Here is a 20,723-nt window from a genome sequence, read left to right as displayed (position 1 = left end):
GTGACCGATTGAGGTGGTATCGTCACCAGACGTTTGACTGATAACGATTCTACCTTGAAGTTGATTTGTCAAGAAATTTATAATTCAGTACGTAAATATTCTGTGCCTAAATTCCATGCATTTTTTTTCTTGATTAATCCTTCGATCGTGGATTCTTGGAAATATATTGTTATTCTATTGTGTCTCGCTCACTGGTGAGCTTATGGGGCTAGATGGGTTAAACGTAAAATTATTCATTGCTTTAAATTATTTCCGCGCTGGCATACAAGCGGGAAAAACACAGTCTGATTCGCGAAATATGGGAGCGGCTTCCTCTTTTATAATTTTCTACATCAGCGCTCATTCACATTCAGTTCACTAGATTTCCGGTGTATTGTTGATTTTATTAGTCTATGGGTATTTATGTCAGCGTTATCGAAATTGGTATTTTGTGTTTGCACTCGTATAATATGTAAATACCTCAAAGAATTATTATGCCATTGATTCTGCTTAGAGTAGCAAGTATGCACGCGCCACACGATACTACAGCACTTTTAAACAATTTTTGTGCCTGGTCGAGTGCCGTCTATAACTCTATACTCTATAGTCTATAGTATCAATATCTTGGCGCCCAATTACATATTTTCTTAACTGGATAGATTAATACTTAGTAAAGTCTCTACTTAAGTTTCAATTGAATAACTTTTTCACTTTTAATAACTTAGTCGCATTCGGAGATGCCAGGGAAGTTCTGGAGCAATATAACTTTACTCATTTATTAACAATTTCAGTTAATGAATTTCCCGTTTATTAAGCACCTGGACATCTCGAGAGAGATTAGTTTAAACTTGAGGAATTCATTTTAGTGATAGAGCTTGATTCACGGGAGATTCTTTATATTTTATGAAATGGCGTTAAAAATTTTGCTACTGCTCTTTTACGTGACGTATCATAACTAAAGATAAATCTATCTTTCACATATAAACTAAATTGTTTTACCTAGAGCTTTCCTAAATGTGTTTCTACTACTGCAATGCATATATATTTTACTGAATCGTAAGATAGGTTTATATTCGAGAACAGTCAGCATCGGTGGATATCTAGAATATTCTGTAATCGATTGAATGGGTTCTGGTGAAGTAATCGTGACGGTGTCCCTGGGCAACGTTCGCTTGAAACATCTGCGGATGTGGCAAGCGGGCGGCCGATCGACCGGCAGAGCGGCTGACCCCGGACCTGACTGCGGCGTTGCCGCCGTTTGGGGGAGGGGGCGGGCTCGGCTCGGCCTGTCGGGGTTTGGCTGTGCAAACAGCCAGGTCTCGACGGGCGGACGAGTGCGTCTCTACCCCCAAACGGCTGCGACAAGTTGCTGTCAGATTTGGGATCAGTCGGTTTGGGTTGGGTTGAGGTCTGGTCTGGTTTGAGGTTCTAGTGCTCACAGCATTGGAACCCCAACCCAGACCAGAACTCAACTCGACAACAAAAACCCAATCCAATCGGTGTTATCCGACCCGTGCCGAAGGATGCATGGCTGGGGGAAGTCAGCCGCGAACGGAGGACCCTCGATACCAGGCGACCTCGAGGAGTAAATAGCCTTACCCTTGCATGCGGGGCTCTGTGGGGGTGGACCTTTTAGTTCCCTAGCTACTCGTGGGATTTGAATGGAGATTGAAAAGGACCAGGAAAGTCTTGTGGCCGAACTGGAAGCTTTATGCTCCACGGAGGCGATGGTAATCGGCGTAGCCGAGGACCACCTATTGTCTGGGTCTGTCGGGGCAGAGAACACTTCTGTGTCTGGTACCCCTTCCGACCCTCTACCATCTAGCGCTTCTGCACCTTCTTCTTCTGAAGTTGGGGCTGGCGCTACAGGTAACGCCCCTAAGAGAAGAAGAAGACAACTCAGTGGGGCAGCCAAGAGACGCATTGAGTGGTGGATGGCGAGGGGTAAGAGCCTCGAAGAGGTGAAGACCCTTTGTCAGAAACCACTCAGTGAGTTTCCTGAGTATGCCGAGGAGTTGGAGAAGCGTTCGAGCTCGACCGACGAAGGCAGCCAAGCACACTAGTGCTCAGGCGCCCAAGCCGAGTTTCAGTGAGGCGGCGAGTGCCATTCGTGTGGGCATCCTCGATGCTGGGGGACCTCTTTAACAGGAGAACGCCGAGGGGTTGAAGAAATGCATTCTTCGAGTCATCGACGATCAACCGGAGGGAGAGGGACCTAAGCTAATAGGATGCGTCCACAGATCGGGTGGACTTGTCTTCACCTGCGTCGACGCTGCCTCCAAGCAGTGGCTGGCGCGGCTGATAGACATGATCCATCCCTGGGATGGAGCAGCCCTCCGCGTCGTTGACGAGGCGGAGCTGCCTAAGCCCCGTTACGCTACGGCGTGGGTTCCTGACCTAGAGGTGGACGAGGTAGGAATCATCAAGCGACTGATCTCGCAGAATTGGGGGTATGGGAATCCGGCTTTGGAAAGTGGTCAGCAGGAAAGCCGATGGAAAGGGTCAAACTTTTACCTTTTCCTTCGACGAATCTGCGGTCAAGCTAATTTCCGAGCGGGATTTTCAGCTCTCCTTCGGGTTTAACCGGGTTCAGCTTCGCTTAAAGGGACCAAAACCGGCACTCCTGTCAAACCCTGTAGGGTCTGACGGAGTGACGGCAACACCTCCGCTGGGCTCAACTTCCCAGCCCCACACCTCACTGGCAGCAGCGGCACATCATCTGCCACTGTTACTGCTCAGCCCAAAACTCTACACGTGCAAGCACAAAACTTGCACGTGCACACCAGCAGGAGAGGCGGACGCCCGGCTGCTCAGACCAATCCCAGACCTCAAGTTTCCTTGGAAGTGGCAACTGTGAGTAGGGGTAGGCCTGGACAGTCCCGTGGTGGATGCGGACGCGGACGCGGTGGCTCTGGGGGCGCCTGCGCTGTGAGGAGGCCAACACAGCTGCCCTCATTAGCGCAGGAGCATTAAAGTCGCAGGGTGGCGCGAAACCCCCTGCTCCGACTACCTAACCTGCACCACACAGACTAAACACACACACACACAGCCATCCACATAGATTCACTTTAACACTCTACAGCTACACTCCACAGTAACACTACACAAAAAAAATGATTAAAGTAATACAAGTCAACTTACGACACGCGAAGGCTGCCACCGATGTACTCTATCATGGCCATGCCATCAGATGCCATGATCAAGGTGTACAGCTTTTCAAAGCAGTACCAGGTTTTTATACCTTCCAGGGAGGACTGGGAAAGAAAAATCCCAATCGATGTCCGCCCTAGCGACATAGTTTGGTTCACGGATGGATCAAGGAAAGACAACCGTGTGGGAGCCGGATTCTACGGGGGCAGGCCACCAAAAGGCAAATACGCCTGTTTGGGGGAGTTTGCGACCGTGTTTCAGGCTGAAGTCTTCGCTGTCCTCGGTTGTTCACTAGAAAGCCTGGAGATGGCCCTAGTTAATAAAAACGTTTTTATCTTCTCCGATAGTCAAGCTGCACTTAAAGCACTGACTGCCGCAGAAGTCTCGTCCAAATTAGTTCTGGAATGCGTTGAGACGTTAAACATGCTAGGAAGGAACAACAATATCCGCCTAGTATGGGTCCCGGGCCACAGCAACGTCCCCGGCAATGAAACCGCTGACGAACTGGCTAGGCTTGGGGCCGAGAGTCTCATATATGGTCCAGAACCAGTCTGTGGTATAACTCCCAGTACCACAAAGCAAGTGCTCAAGGAATGGGGTCACAGACTATGCAGGAAGCAATTGGCTGAGACCCCAGGCCTTGAACACTCCAAGGCACTAATTCCTGACTTCAACAAGAAACAATCAGAATTAGTGCTCACCTTGGGTAGGAACCAATTAAGAATCCTTACCAGAAGCCTAACTGGGCACTGCAAGCTCAACAAACACCTAAACAGAATGGGTATTTTTAGCATAACGACTTGCAGATTCTGTGAGGAGGAGGATGAAACACCTATTCACCTTCTCCTCGACTGCCCTGCTCTACTACAGAGCAGGAACAGGCACCTTGGTCGCCACGAATACTCGTCCACAGAGGAAATTCGTGGCACCAACCCCAACCATATCGTTCAATTTATGAGCAGTATTGGGTTGGAGAGGATACTCTAGTGCGAAGGAGTCACAATAGATCCTCATGGGTCGCAGTGACGTCAGGGCTACAGCGACCTGCCTTCTTTAAAAAAAAATCGATTGAAAATCCATTAAAGCACTCCTCATGGTTCTTGTAATTCAAAGCTTCGTCATTCGATATAAGAATGTTGATAATAAGAAATGTCCAATGAACCAAATAGCTTACATAACGTGGCAATACCACGCAAGCGTAACCTTAGGTATGCCATTAGAGTATTGGGGCACTGGGCATAGCGCCATTTGACTCGTGACTCATACTGTGACTAATAAAACTGGTAATGCTCGCTAATGATATCGAGTGCTTCCTTATTGGTGCTTCTGGTTTGCTTATTAGCATGAGGTCACAGTGATGGGCTAAATTGGGTTAGCATTTTCTTTGATACTGTTTGGTACCGGCATTACTCATGTGGCAATGCTCGCGTCTTTGGAATCTAGAAAGAAAGCGGACGGTTTAAGCTTGTTATTGGCAACTTCGCCCGATTCTTTGCAACTTTGAAAGCTATCGTCACGAACAACTATGTCTGAAAAACACTGTTCGTTGCAGAAGCTGTACCGATTCAACATTATCGAAAAATGCATTGACACTAATTTGGCATGAAATATTATGTTAAAAGTCATAAAATACTACCATGTACACTAAATATATGTACAACCTCTAATTATTCAGGCGAATGTTCTACTTTATGTATTTATTTATTTCCCAGCCTACGGTCCGTACACAACACGTTCCAATCAAGACGCAGTCCCACGCCTTCGTTAGCGTCCTTTAAACTCGACTAAACCACTCATTACTTGAGTCATCGTCTACTGTATACTACAGCTATTATGTATCTCACATGTTATTATTATGCCTTTCTAAATGAATCATTCGAGACGTTTAGAGCTATATTTATAGCCTGATGTTTCAGAAAAATAAGGTCCTAAGCAAGCAAAATACCAGGAATGATTATTACTTATGAGGTTAAATTATCTTACACTCGACAATGCAATTATGACTTTTACAAGTACAAGTGGCTCGCACCTATGTAATGTAATATCTTCATGATTATAGATTCGATATCTTCAGTTTTATCAGTATGACACAAATATTCAAATAGACTTAGATTGGTCTGTGTACTAAATTGTTTGCCCACTTAAGTCTTGCCGTTGCATTAGGACAAAATACATTCCTTAATATCAGGACTTGATTGCGCTTGGTTATCTAAAAGTTAAAACGAATCTTCGCAAGTTGAAACAAAATATACAATGCTCCAGTTTTTTTTATTTGATGTGGAGTCAGAACATTAACAACTAAAATTTTATGAGGTAACAAAAACATTTTAAATTTAGAAAAACTAACTATGCTTAATGGTGACCAACGTGACATACTAAGCGATTTGCGCCAACAGCAACTTGCATCAATTTGGGGTAACTGATTTGCAACCTTATTGCTCCATATCGCTTCACTAATGGGGATTGTCAATTTTTTTTTAATTTTGCTCATTACCAAAACATTTCGAGGGATAAGGTCAGTGATCGTTTTTCTGTATATAAACGAAAAAAATACCCATTAGTTACTTATATTTTTGATAAATATGTTTAACCTTAGTTTGACCTTCAATGGCGTTAAATTAGCAATATATTCGACCAACATTACGTTTCGAACTTTTCGCTTCTCGTATCAGCTTTCACATAATGAGAACTTGCATTTGACGAACCAGCCATTATAAATAAGATTGAAAGGAAATTTAAAACATACTGCAGAGGTCAATTATTGGCCGCCGATGATGACGTCAGAGCGAAACTTTAAAAATTTATTGAGAAAAAACTAGCCAATGAATTTCAAAATTATTTAATTTATATTCTTAAAATACCCTATTTTAACGAAAAAAGATATAAAAAGTACATGTGATTTTTTTTGGACAATGACCATTTCCAAGATCCATCCGGATCAATCTGGAGAATTTAACTGAAACTAGGATCGTTTCCGGCAATTGATGCCCGAAATCGGTCGTATAAGCGCACTCCAAGCAATTAAAACTTCATGGCGTATCTCAGTGAACTCGGTATGAACTGTTACTGTTAGTTGACGTGTCGTTACGTTTTAACGATCGGCGTTAATGCCGGCGTGGGAACCGGCAGATGTAACGTTAATTGTACCGCCTGGCGATACATTCATTAGGACAGGAACACGAGCTAAGAAGATAATGTAACACTGTTGTGTGTTATCTAACGTACATGGGTCTGTTGTGTTATTCATGGATCGTCAGACATGATAATGTCCGTTTGGATGTAGAGAACCTCCTCTTATAGATATTCTAAACTACACTTAAATGTTGATCGGGTTAGCTCTCTCGCTTTTTTTAAGTCACTCCAAAACTCAAAGCGAACTGCTTTTAGCTCTCGTAGCTCTCCAAACTTGAACCTTTAAAAATACTTTATTTCGGGTGTTCCTGGCTAGTTTATCTTTTGCGCACCCTTTGACCTAATTAGATTTGATTCTTTAGGGAATACTGACCTAAGTCAATTGGCCTATTTTATGAGCATCTGGGCAAGTGATCTCAAACGGAACTTTCCCAACTTGGTAGTTACTCCAGTTTCATGCGCGGGCGCAGTGGGTGGAATGGCACGCGAGCTGCGGCTAGGGGGAATGGGGGGTGGGGGGAGCAAGGTCGACGAACGACTTTCGCACGCTCGCTCCGCCGGCTGAGCTCGTTTGCCCGGTTGGCGGTTGTGTTACCAGACTAGCCCAGACTAGCTGGTGCTCTGGTTTGTTTTTAAATGAACTTCATTGCATCATGAGATTTGGTTAAACAGGAAACACCAAAGCAAGTGGTGTTAACTAAACAGTTAAACCACTGAACAGTGGTGAACGGTTATAAAAAGGTTCGATTCACTGCATCTGATGGTGTTTTTAAGTTTGGTCTGTTTATCGCGTCTCTCCGTATACCTTTTTTTGCTGAGTTTTACATTTATTTACTTAGGGAATCTTTATATTATAGCAACAATCTATGTACCAGAATTCAGCTTAATACTTATACTTCTGATAAAGTATTATAACGCTCGCCACCTACATTCGGTGCACTAGTTTGAATGACAAAGCTGCCGACTAGTTAGTTACTCAACTATCTGGAATCTGGATAGAGTCGAAATGAAATTCAATCTATTTACCAATATACTGTCAATATAATCCCTTAGATGTTGCCCTTTTCTCGCTTCGACGAGGGTAGGATTAGCTCTATATACTTGTGACCTCGTTGAGTGTCGTGAGAGCAACAACACGTGTTGCGAAGGCGAAATAGAGCAATAACGGAAATAATTACTATGTCTCCTGTTGGTATATTTGAAGATTTCAAGATGCTATCGCGTCAACTTTTTGACAATACCTACTTGCTACTTAACACATTTTTCTAATACAATTATCACTGTTTCGAGTCCTACTCTACGTAAATAATTATTCTATGGTCTGCATCTGAATCGATTTCTCTGATACGACATTTTCTAGGAAATTGGATGTCTCAGATGTCTGTATTAAGACCTCGACCCGGGTTGTAAACGCAATTATTTTCGGTGCGTGACTTTTCGTCAGTATTTAATTTCGATGTCCATAAAGTAAATGATGTGAAAATATCCGCCTCAGCGACTTTCGATTGTGATTGTACCGGCTCGTTCGTGATATTACCCAATATAACCACTTGTGAGTTGTGCGTGCACATTGTATATTATATCTATGTTGTATGTATGTGTATCGTATATGATATACGGTTCTATTGTACTTACCGATTTCACTGTTTCGCACCAGTTTCGATGAATAATTCAGAATTGAAATTATCCTCGTTTTATTGGCTATGGAGTAATATAAGTTGTGACTTTGTAAAATCAATTGCGGACATTTTGGACATAATCTACTGCTAACATAACTGAAATACCGTCGCTAACAAGTAACAATACCGCGTAACTCAAAAAATTGACACGTGAGGCATAGAAAGTTACATGTATAGTAAAATATACTTTGATAATAATATAGTGAGATGTATAGTCTTAGGCAAAAGAAATATTACCGTACCCAAAAAAAGGTTTGGACTCTGAAAGGGATAGAACGACTCTCCGCTGAACGCAAACTCGCCCATATAAAAATAATATATCTTTTCTGCTTAAATGTCTTGCGCAGTATTAGTAGAACTGATATTATCACACCTTATATTTCACGTTAAAAGTAGCAGTCTACTTTAATCTGATTCATTTTAAAGCGTTTATAAATACACGATTCGAAATGATTCCTAAAATAAATAACATGGCGCGTGGGTTCAGTGGACAGTATGCGGAACACGACCGATATCGTCACGACATCGTCACAACTCAGGGTGGCTAGTCCATACGATTATTTCGAATAAGATGAAAAAAGTGTGATATACTACAAGTGACATGAGGTTCTTGAGGGCTTATGTCAAATGCCATACAATTTTGATTACGAGGACCGCTATCGAAACTAACTGTATCCTATATTTATATTATTATTCTAGTTTACGTATCGCTGTTTTTAGTTTCGGAATCTCTTCACTACTAAGATTCTTATGTCTGTCGAAAATACGATTTTGATAATTATTACGAGTTACTCGGGTAAGTTCAGTGGCTAACCTAACTTAACGAGAAATCAAAGAGACGGTCAGGCTAGGTTAGCGTTTGACCTGACTTAAAGACCAAGATACAACTTGGCTGCTTATTAAAGTAGCTGATGATGATTGCAGAATATTATTATAAATATTGCCCGTTGAGATACAGAAAGTGAACGAAGAATTTCTTTATTGAAAACACGGATATCACAGACGATATTTAATACGTATTCATTTCAAAGTGAGATGTAAAGTTGTATTATATTGTGAGATGGATTTTGCGTTAAACAAGAAATGTGTTTGTAAAAGTAAAAGTACGCTTGTAACAACTTGCGTTCAGTAATTTCGATAGCAAAGTATGAAACCAAAAATTTTATAGGATCTGACGTAACGGGTCGCGGCATGGCGCTTGCGATGCGTAATGTCAAATTCCATACATTTACATATTATTTGAGTTTTCGCTATAAAAATTATAAATTTTGCAAGTCGTCCCGAGAAACCACCCTTCTCCATATTATGGCGAAACATTTAGGACGGTCGCTACTTTATCATCATAATATTATCTATATATATAAAAATCAATTGCTGTTCGTTAGTCTCGCTAAAACTCGAGAACGGCTGAACGGATTTATCTTATCTTGGTCTTGAATTATTCGTGGAGGTCTAGGGAAGGTTTAAAAGGTGAGAAAAATTCGAATAATTGCCGGGAAAATCCTCAAAACAGCATTTTTCTATTTCCCATACAAACGTTTTCTAAATAAAATGGAGAGTCAATTTGTAATTTATTACCGCTGCATAAAGTTCAAATTCGCGTGCGCGTTGGAGGACCTAATATCGCGTTCTGAAACTCAACAAAAGTGAAAGTGAATCGCGAACGCGACAAAATTGCATAGTCTCAAAATACATAGTACATAAATGAAGTGGTGATCTGATGAAATATCCGTAAGTAATCGAGGGAACTCCTCAAAACTTATAGGGAAACATGTGGTGACTTCGGTTTCGTGAGAAGTATTCTAAACATATGCTACCAACAAGTAAGATTTTGCACCGAGATATACCTGGTATACCGTGGTTCGGGAGGTGCTGAGAGAACTCCTGATTCTTTATAGATACAAGTTTGGGGGTTTCGACGTTGTTTTAAGAACAGAAAGCATATGCTACTATGCTAATTACATTCATCATCATCATCATCACTACCATATTATACCATTTCATATTCTTTTAGATCGAGACTCGAGTTTGTCAAGCGATAGTTAAAAAAAATCTATACCTACCTAATATTATAAACCTGAAGAGTATATTTGCTTGAACGCGTCAATCTCAGGAACTACAGGTCCGATTTAAAAACTTATCTCAGTGTTAGATAGATCATTTATCGAGTAAGACTATAGGCTATATTATGTTATCACGCTAAGACTAATACGACCGAAGAAACTCAGGAAAATGTGGGAAAAACGGGGGAAATATTTTTTATGAGAAAATGTACGGTTTCTGTAACATTCCTAATTTACGCGGGCGAAGCCGCGCGGGACATCTAGTATTATAATATTAATACGCGAGCGAAAAATTAGGAACCCTATTGACGAAAAATGCTAAAACAATAGGTGAATAAAATTTTGCACAGTTATAGTTTAATCTGAAGTAGTCAATACTTTAAACGAGGTGCCAAAAGGAGAAGATAATTAAATTTAAGGTCGTATTTCCACCATTGGGCGAAATCTATGAGTATTATAAAGTAGATGTCGCCCGCAACTCCGTGGTCCGCAAATTCGCGCCGGAAACGGAAATTTTATCGAAAAAAATCATATGTCCTTTGCCGGCACCCAAAGTATCTCCATACCAAATTTCAGTTTTCGGTACTCTATACCAAATTTGGTTTGGGCGTGAAGAGGTGACAGACAGATATAATTTAGCATTTATAATATGTATTAGTATGACTAATAGAAGGATGATCAAATTGCTCAATATTAAATTTCCCTGAGTGTAGTTTGTAAATCGTATTTCGTAGTTTTTATGAACTTGAAAATTGTGAGTCGGCTCGCGTATAAAATTGTTTTTCAGGTCAGTGCAATTGAATGCGGCTCCTATAATTATACAGCATCCATTGCTGACTGTCCATCGACGTACAATAGCTACGGAGATCTAAGGCGGAACAACTCTCTGTATTGCGCGTTTTCTAATTGTGTTTGGGACCGAAAGTATTCATGTATCTTTAAAGTCCGTGCTCTATTTTCTCCTGAACGTTGTTTATCCTTAGCGTATAAAAATCTAAACTTTTAGAAAGTGGCATCTATATGATATATATACTTGAGCCAAAAACTTTGTATCCCTTTTGACGAAAAATGGGTAAACGTAGGTGAATGAAATTTTGCACAGTTATAGTTTATATGGTGAAGGAGTGCATGGAGCTAATATTATTTTGAAATTATGTTTTTATCATACATTTTTTTAACAAATAAAACATTACACACACTACAACACACACACTTGAAAAAATGACAGATTTTTGAGTGACAAGCCTATACATACGAATTATACTCTTTTATTTATGATTGAAGTCTGTTGACAGCAAGGTGACAAATTGAAAATGGATTATAGTTTTTTTTATTGAATCGATACTATTAGACAATGCTTACACGGCCAGTCTGAGATCAGCTGAGTCCCAGAGACAAGGGTTAAAAAAATATGATAAAGGCAAATTTTTTTACAAAATATAGGTCCTAATGTCGTTGACACTAAGGTCGAATTCCGACCATTGGGCGATCTCTAGTTCATAATAATTGATAACACTTTAAATCCCGGGAAAGGACATAGAATACTTTTTATCTACTTTTTAACCGACTTCCAAAAAGGAGGAGATTATATGTTCTGCTGTGGATATTTTTAGAAGACTGTACGGTTCCCGCGCGACAAACGAATTTTGGCGCAACGGAGTTCTGGGCTTTATCTAGTAAGTAATTAATATTGTACACGTACCTTTACACGTAAAGCTTGCCAGAATAAACCTGGGTCATTATGCACCACTCAGAAGATTGTGTAGAGCTTACAATGCTATATCCAACTATCCCGACATCTGTATATTCTCTGATAAGCTTAATTATTTTAAGAGAAATCTTAAACACTATTTTAATAAATATCCCTCGGTCAAGTAAAGTTGAAACTACTATAATGATTATATAATTAACTACTTGGTGTACTGTCACAGTTGAAATTTTAATTTTTGTGATATTAGTATTAGTTTCATTTCAAGGTTTTATTTGTTTAAAAAAACAAGATATCTTTTTTGTTACACACATATTTTTATCGTTATCATTTATCACCATATTCACTACATCTCATCTCGTCTAATTTTTGTCGCATACGCACGCTGTACTTCACCTGTCATTAGAACTCATTTTATCTGTAAACAAATTTTATGTACAAAAAATGTGACAAATGCTGTTCTGTTGGTGAGTCTATAAAAATAAAATAAAAATAAAATTGTAGTCTGACCATGCTCCTTTTTTAGGATTCCGTACCCAAAAGGTAAAAAGCCTAGCCTAAGAGCCTATTACTAAGACTTCGATGTCTGTCCGTCTGTCTGTCTCCAGGCTGTATCTCAAGAACCGCTATAGCTAGACTTCTGAAATTTTTACAGATTGTGTATTTCTGTTGCCGCTATAACAACAAATACTAAAAACGAAATAAAATTAATATTTAATGGGGGCTCCCATACAATAAACGCGTTTTTGGCCTTTTTGCTCGATATCGTTAATGGTAACAGGTAGGCACTTGAAATTATCACAAAATCTTCAATTATATTATGTGTACTTTAAAAATAATAATATTAAAATGAAATTAAATTAAATAGGCCAAAAATTGTATTTTTTGTATGGAAGCTATACAAAAAATACATTTTTTGGCCTATTTCTGCTCTATAACGGTACAGAACCCTTCGTGCACGAGTCAGACTCGCACTTGGCCGATTTTATTAGACTATGCGATCTCCCTACTCCCAGTATGTCAATGCTGACTGCGGTACCAACGCGGTGGGATGCCAAAATACTTAGTAAACCAGCTTGTTCGCGTTTTTATCGTACAATTGATGGCTCCGTCTTTGAATGCCCCACCCCAGGTATGCGTTGCACCGGAAATGATACAGGTTTCTACTTGGACGACCTATTCTTTGTTACGCGTTTGGTTCGTTTGGTTTTTGTTATGTACTATGTTGGATAATTTACCCGATTGAGGGTTATAATTTTGGTCTTTGTGTGTAATATGTTTTTGTCTGCACCTACAGATTAAGTTTTTATGAATGAGGTATCAATAGATTCGTTTTAAAGTTTGGGGAAAGTTTAAATTTAGTATCTATTTTGTGATTGGTGGTTTAACTTTTGATTATATTGTATAGTGCATTTATTTTGTAGGGCTCCGTACACAAATGGTTAAAACGGGACCCTATTACTAATGGCCACACCCGTGTAGGGTGACTAAAGCCGCACGATTTACGCCGCACGGCGAAAATCGACCGTGTAAATGGCAATTCGACTACGCCGCATGCGGCTAAAGTCGTAAGCCCCAAAGTCGTGCGGCCAATGGCCGCATGCGGCTAGTGACTAAAATCGACCGTGCAAACGCTCAGTCGCAAGCGATCGCTTGCTGCGAATACTACTGTTGGCTGGTGACTTGCCGGGTGACTAAGATCGATCCGTTAGTCACCCGTGTAAATAGGGTGGCGATTCGACTTGGACAGGCGATTCGACTGGTGACTTGCCGAGTGACTAAAATCGACCCGTTAGTCACCCGTGTAAATCGATCATAAGACTTCGTTGTCTGTCTATCTGTGTGTCTCCAGGCTGTAACTCATGAACCGCTATAGCTAGACTTCCGAAATTTTTACAGATTGTGTAAGTATATCAGTTGCCGCTATAACAACAAATACTAAAGACAAAATAAAGTTAATATTTAAGGGGGGCTCCCATACAAGAAACGGGATTTGTTTTGCCTTCTTTGCTCGTAATCAATAATGACAACAGCTATAGCACTTAAATTTTTACAGAGTCCATAATAATTATATTTGTAGGTACTTTAATAATTATTAAAGTTAATTATAATTAACAACTGAAATAAAATAAAATCAATATTCAACATTTATTCCCATACAAAATTTTTTGCCAACTTTTGCTTTGTAACGGTACATGCGCGAGTCTGACCCGCACTTGGCCAATTATTTTTCATCTTCGTCAATTCTTTTGATACAGAATAATGATTTTCCTTTGTATTTGCTCACATTTTAAGTATTCTAAATTGCACTTAAAACTTAGCGAACTAAAATTAACATTCGCTTTCCTGGTATTTAATGTATCGTGTTTCCGTTATTCTGTGTAAATGCTAAGAGGATTGTATTCCGGCAATAAGAAAGGAGACACTCAGAAGTGCTCCTAATTAAAGACACTATTGTAGCTTAGACTTTAGTACGTAAGGTTAAGTTATGTTTATTTAGAAATAACTAGCTGTCCCGGCAAAAGTTGTTTTGCCAAAAAATGATTTTCCCTTCTGCTTTTCTCTTGAAGTTTTTTTTTTATTTCTTTTACTATAGACCCCACGGAGCCCGAGACCTTTCCAACGAATGCAAAACCGTGGAAATCGGTTCGTGCGTTCTGGAGTTATAGCGTCAGGAAGGAAAACCCGACTTATTTTTATATATTAGATAATAATAATTATGGTTTTACTGTCTTTCTTCATCTTAGATTAACTTTCTTAGTTTTTGTTGTCTTATTAGTTATTACTTTAGTCTATTTATTAGAGATTTAGACGTAATTTTATCAAAATGAATTTAGCGGCCTCAGAGCGAAGAGCTATCTAACAGATAGAGAGGCAGTACACTATTGCATTTATAATATTGTAGATTTTAATTTTATGTAATGTAGATTTTTACAATATATTTATAAACTTTCGCGATATTTATAAACTTTTTAAAATTATAATAAAATAAAATGTTGCGACAATAAGCGGCTTATTCGAAGCAAAATAAAATATAAAAAGTTTCAATCATCCCGTTATCCAGGAGATTAATCGCATTCCTCCCGAGTGACACACATCTGGGATCAACGCTCGATTTCAGCTGGCGCCGTTTTTAAACTGCGCTGTTTACTAAGTTCACGGTGTTTTTGGACATTATTGTTGTTAGAAATTGATTGTATCTGAGAACTGTGAAAACTTAATTTAGGAGGCTCTGGCTTACAAATCTACAGTAAGGCGAATCGAGGCACAAAACTTCAAAAGTCAACATCTATATTATATTAATACTAGCTGTCCCGGCAAACGTTTCTTTGCCATATAAAGTATTTCGCCCGTTATTTTATTGAAGTGACTAAATAAGTATGTCACCATGGCAATGTCCGTCGCTATCCCGTCACACAATGGTCGTGGTCAGTCGCGAGTTGTAATAATTTACTATTATTTATTCAACAAATGCACATATCAATATAATAAGTACCCAGTAGCCGATTCTCAGACCCACTGAATATGCATATAAAATTTGGTTAAAATCAGTAAAGCCGTTTCGGAGGAGTACACGGCCTAACATTGTGACACGAGAATTTTATATATTACTAAAGGTCGCCCGCGGCTCCGCTCGCGTAGATGTCAGTTACCACTGCAATTTGCAAAAAGCATACCCAGGAAAGACACGGTCAGCAAAATGATTCCCAGGTCAATTCACAAACACCGACATTAACATCGACGACGCAGTCATTATCCGCAGGCTGTAAGATTATCTTTCTGTGGATGTTAAAGTTGTTAATGATGAGAATATTTAAATGTAATTAATAATAATTAATAAGTTTTCACTTCTGACGATAGTCCCGGAGTGCAGTTTTAGGATAGACAACTCGATTATTGTAGAGCTTCTCTATAAACAACATTTGACGTTTTGTTATTTTCGTAACAAAATATACTGATGGTCGGGAGCCCCGACTCGTAATAGGGCAATGTAAAGTTACCCATACCTACTAATAATATATTATATTCTGTGCCCATACGTAAAACATTATTTTTAACCGACTTCCAAAAAGGAGGAGGTTATAACTTCACCGTTTGTTGACCGATTTTCATTATTCTTTTGTCGTTGTACAGGGTTGAATTCAAATTTGGTACCATGTTCACAAAAGTGGTGATCTGATGATGGCATCCATGAGGAATCGAGAGGACTCGTTGAAATTTGTATGGAAACATATAGTGATTTCGATTTTTTCTGAAGCATTTGAGGTGAATGCTACCAAAAAGTAAGACTTCGTACCAGGTTATACCCTGAATCTGAAGGTACCGAACAGAACTATTAAATCCTTATAGATACAGGTTCGGGGATTCGGCGTTATTTAAACAACTGAAAGCATAAGTCAACACATCAATTTGATTAATCATTATAATTACAACCATAATTACACCATGGGTCATCACATTATGACCCAATTATTGGTACTATTACTTCAAACGAATGAAATTATAGTACAGAATTCGTTGAGATTTAGTCGAATTTTGAAAAAGGCACTAATGAATAATTAGAATTATTTCATACTTTTTAGGTCATTTTAAGAATATTGTTTTTTCCTTGGAAGTCGGGTTCAATTTTTTGTTAAAAAATAATAATCGTAAATCTATTCCTACTAATTTGAATGTTTGGCCCTGGGATTAATTTATCGTTAGTGCAAAAGATTTTTTTACAGGAAATTGGAGCCTTTTGAAGGGTACTCATAGGTAATATCAGTAGGGATCATTGGTATTCTTGGTAAGTATATGAGCTAATTCACCAGCTGCAGGGCCGGTCATAATCTTCGCTAGTACTGCGCGCCTTGGTAGTTGGTACTTAGCGCCCACTTCGAAACGGGCGTAAATCGCAATTTTTAATTTCACAATAACTTCTAAACCAAACGTCCAATTTTAATCATTCAAAGACAAAATATTATCTACACAAACTGTACTTTGTGATAAAATAATTTATTTAGATAAGGATTCTCAGCATGAGTAAAATAAATGCGTTTAAATGTAGTCCACAAAAAAATCAATATTTAAAAAAAAAAAATGGTTGTTGTGCCTCAATCGACATATATAGGTATAGTGTGTCGCGGACATTTTTGTAGATATTTATAAGATCTACATTTACTTTGAACATTGTATGGTTCTATCTTTTATAGTTTAGGCAGCGTACGCAAAATAACTAAATTTTCTGGTTGATTTTTTTCACCTTGTGTCAGAAAAACCAAAATATCTTTCGGAACCCTATATTTTCCAAAATAAAAAGTAGCCTATGTTACTCGTAAATAATGTATGTAGCTTTCAAATGGTGAAAGAATTTTTAAAATCGGTCCAGTAGTTTTTGAGCCTATTCATTACAATTAAACAAACAAACAAACAAACAAACAAACAAACATACAAACAAACAAACAAATAAACAAAGTTTACCTCTTTATAATATTAGTATAGATAAGATGATAATACGCGAGCGAAAAACTTTGGATCCCTTTTGGCGAAAAATGCGGAAACGTAGGCGAATGAAATTTTTGCTCAGTTATAGTTTATATGGTGAAGGAGTGCATCGAGCTAATATTGTTCAGAAATTATGCTTTTATCATACATTTTTTTAACAATTTATAAAACATTACAAACACAACAACACACACACACTAGGAGATTTTGATTGACAAGCCTATACACACGAATTATTTATTGTTGAAGTCTGTTGTCAAATTGAAAATGGATTATTGTTTTTTTTAATAAATCTGAAATAGTCAATACTTTAAACAGGAGTCAAACGAAGGAAATAATTAAATTTAAGGTCGAATTTCGACCATTGGAAGTTCTCTTGTAATATTAAGTAGATATAAACTGGCCAAACTATTTGGATCTAACTGCCTATGAATAAATTATTTGATAGTATAATCAGGTAGCTGGTAAACAAAGTACCTATCTAAACATAATATAAAGTGGGTCACCCGCCAAAATGGTGCTACTATCAGTTATCTCGTTAATTGATAGCTCTGTTGTTATAACCGTATCACATGAGGTCATTTATATTTAGCATTATATCGTTGGTACCGGAAAATATGTTACTAATTATGTTCATGAGTAAATCGTTAAAATTAGCCGCTTTAAGAGCCTACAGTCGCTGTCAAAACGCTAGGCCCGCCTACACATACCGCTATCCTCCAATCGTGATACAATGATTCCATCAATCGTGCAAAGTGCTCTACGCTGCAGCTAATAGTGAACAATATCGCGTAACAACGGTTCCCGCATTATAGCACGAAAGTAAAGGTCGTAAGTCCTAAAAATGTTTTTGATGATTACTTAAAAATTAAATATGTACAATACTAATATTTCCATCAGCTATTATTTCATAAAGTGTGTGATTGTAGTAGTGCAAGTTATTTAATGATAGTAACTCAATAAGTGTAACAGATATTTGTTAGAAAGCCCAGAAAGATGCATTATTTCGAAAAAAATAAACGATTGCGTCAAAATAAGTGAATCGTGTTTTCGGTTAGCTAAATATCAGATAAATATACAATAATTAAATAAATCTCAATTTCATTTAAGTCAATCGTCTTTCGGGATCGTAATACTTATTAGAAAACACAGCTAAATTTGGCCCGCTCTTAAAGAGGATAATGATGATACAATGAGCTACCAACCCCGGCTTGAGCTACCAACGCGCTCACCACTGAGCCACAGATATCATCGAGTAAAAACCTTGTAGGTCCGTAGTTAGTAGTAGCGTAACAAATAATTGTCAATATCCGGTTCGCGAACAATGGCTAATCAAGTGTGACGAGGGTCCGGTATTAATTACCCGGGTTCAGATATCGCCGGGATTTGTGAAACTCGAGCCCTCAGGGCTTGGGGAATCTGTGGCCCTAGACGTCAGATTAATGTAATTACTAAAATAGTTTTAGAAATTGTAATAACTATGTATATTAGCTATTTTGTGGGATAAGTAGAGGTATATAAATCGTGTAAGTAGTAGTAAGCGATAGCTTGTCAAGAAAGAGTAGACGCCGAACATAATTTTTAATCACATAAAAAGTACAAAAACCTTATCTATACATCTATACATACATATAAATAAAATTGGAGTGTCTGTTTGTAATGTTGAAAGGACCGTTTTTTACTACATGCATATGAATCTATATACGATACATACACCCAAACAGCATTTTTTACAATTTTTGTCTGTATGTCTGTCCGTTTGTTCCGGCCAATCTCTGAAACGGCTGGAGCTATTTTGCCGGACTTTTTTTGGTAGATAGCTGATGTAGTAAGGTGTAACTTAGGCTACTTTTTAACCGACTTCCAAAAAGGAGGAGGTTATATTTTTACTTTTTTTCGTATTTGTTAGCGGACTATCCATCTTTGTTATTATATTATGTTGACGCGGACGAAGTCGCGGGCAACAGCTAGTTGCAAATAAAAAACTTGAGAGGTGTCTAGGGACACCCGAATGGAACGAAGTTATTTGTTATGTTCAAAAAACCTGTATACATATACACTCAAAAAATATTTAAAAAAACGCTATCTATTGACGCTCAGGAATACTAACAACACGTCGCTGTTTATTCTCAAAAAACGCCATCTAGTTGACGCGCAGGAATACTGTCAACGCCCTCTGCCCGTACCATGCAGGTAGGTACTAATAAAAAAGTGTCGAGGTCAAATATCGTTCTGTCTAGCCCCCTTTACCTATGCCGAACGTGTGATAAGGAACTTTATTCCTAAAATGTGTCAGAGCATTAATATTTTAAGTGTACGCGCAAAAACTACCATTTAATCGTGATAATGTTTGGAAAAATTATTTCAGCGTCTACTCCAACTACTTTTAAAATCTTGACAGATTATATTATAGAAGTTTATTCGTTTTTGTATTGATTTTGAGCAGTAAGTAGAATTGAATCGTTAGTAGAATCTTAAGGGACAGGTATTCCTCATGACTACTGCTAGGAGACGTTTTTAATGCTATCGGTCATTTGGTAAAAATGTGCAAAGAAGTGCCAAAAAAGCGCAAATTAATGCGTAGCTATAAATTAGTTCTGCTAAACTCATAGAACTCTTGTATGAAAATACGTGTTGAACCTATTTACGCGTCCCAGATCAATCTTATCCACCAAAATGTAACCATCCTTAATCCTTATCCGTCTTATAAACTTTCGTACTTATATCAAGATTAATATGTCAATTTGGATTTTAAGTAAGTTTCTGTGTAGCACTTCATTCTCGTTTTGCTGAATTAAAAGTGGTAAATAGGATACACCCCGCACGCCCGATAAAACTCGACCATTTAGCTGAAAAATTTTCGTTTTCGCTTCGTTATAGAATCGCCGATCAAAATGAATGGAATTGACATAAGACGAGTCGAACGTCAACGTCATATTAACGAACGCTTATGTCAATTCCATACATTTTCATCGGCGATTCTATAACGAAGCGAAAACAAAAAGATTTTGGCTCACCCTCCTGAAGGTTCTGTTACTTCAATTAATATTATACCTCACTCGTTCCCGCGTAGAGAGAAAAGATAACTCTTTTCGTCTAAATTATTAATTTGTCATTGGTTGAAGCATTGAATTGAATCGATGTCATATATAATATAAGTTATAGATAACTTGTTGTTTTTTCTAAATACAAAATAAAGTTTTACATTTGTGAGTTACCAGATATTACCCGCATCTTCATAGTAAGATATAATATCTAAATTAATAATTTACAGCGCGAAATTCAAATTCAAATTTTATGAAAGCCGAATTGGTTTTGATATGAAAATGATATAGTATATAATGATAATATAATAATATTATATAATGATTTTAATATTCTTATGGAAATATCTAGATTCTAGGAAATATGCATATTTACTATTTAGTTTGCATGTCTACCGGATTGCTGTTGATTGGCTGTATGGCTGTATATTAGCTGTCGATGTTTAGACTTATATGTATACTGAATGTTAGTAGTGGCTTGTAC

The 20,723-nt window shown here is 38.2% G+C and overlaps 1 protein-coding gene across 3 annotated transcripts in view; it reads left to right on the top strand.

Moving 5' to 3' along the window:
* LOC121739336 (cyclin-dependent kinase 14) overlaps window positions 1-20,723 on the top strand; it is a 127,077-nt gene that overhangs the window by 39,568 nt on the left and 66,786 nt on the right. The gene's annotated exons all lie outside the window — the stretch shown is intronic.

The sequence above is a fragment of the Aricia agestis genome, chromosome Z (genome assembly GCF_905147365.1).
Source record: "Aricia agestis chromosome Z, ilAriAges1.1, whole genome shotgun sequence".
Classification (NCBI taxonomy): Eukaryota; Metazoa; Arthropoda; class Insecta; order Lepidoptera; family Lycaenidae; genus Aricia; species Aricia agestis.
This window is presented reverse-complemented; position numbering and strand designations above follow the sequence as displayed.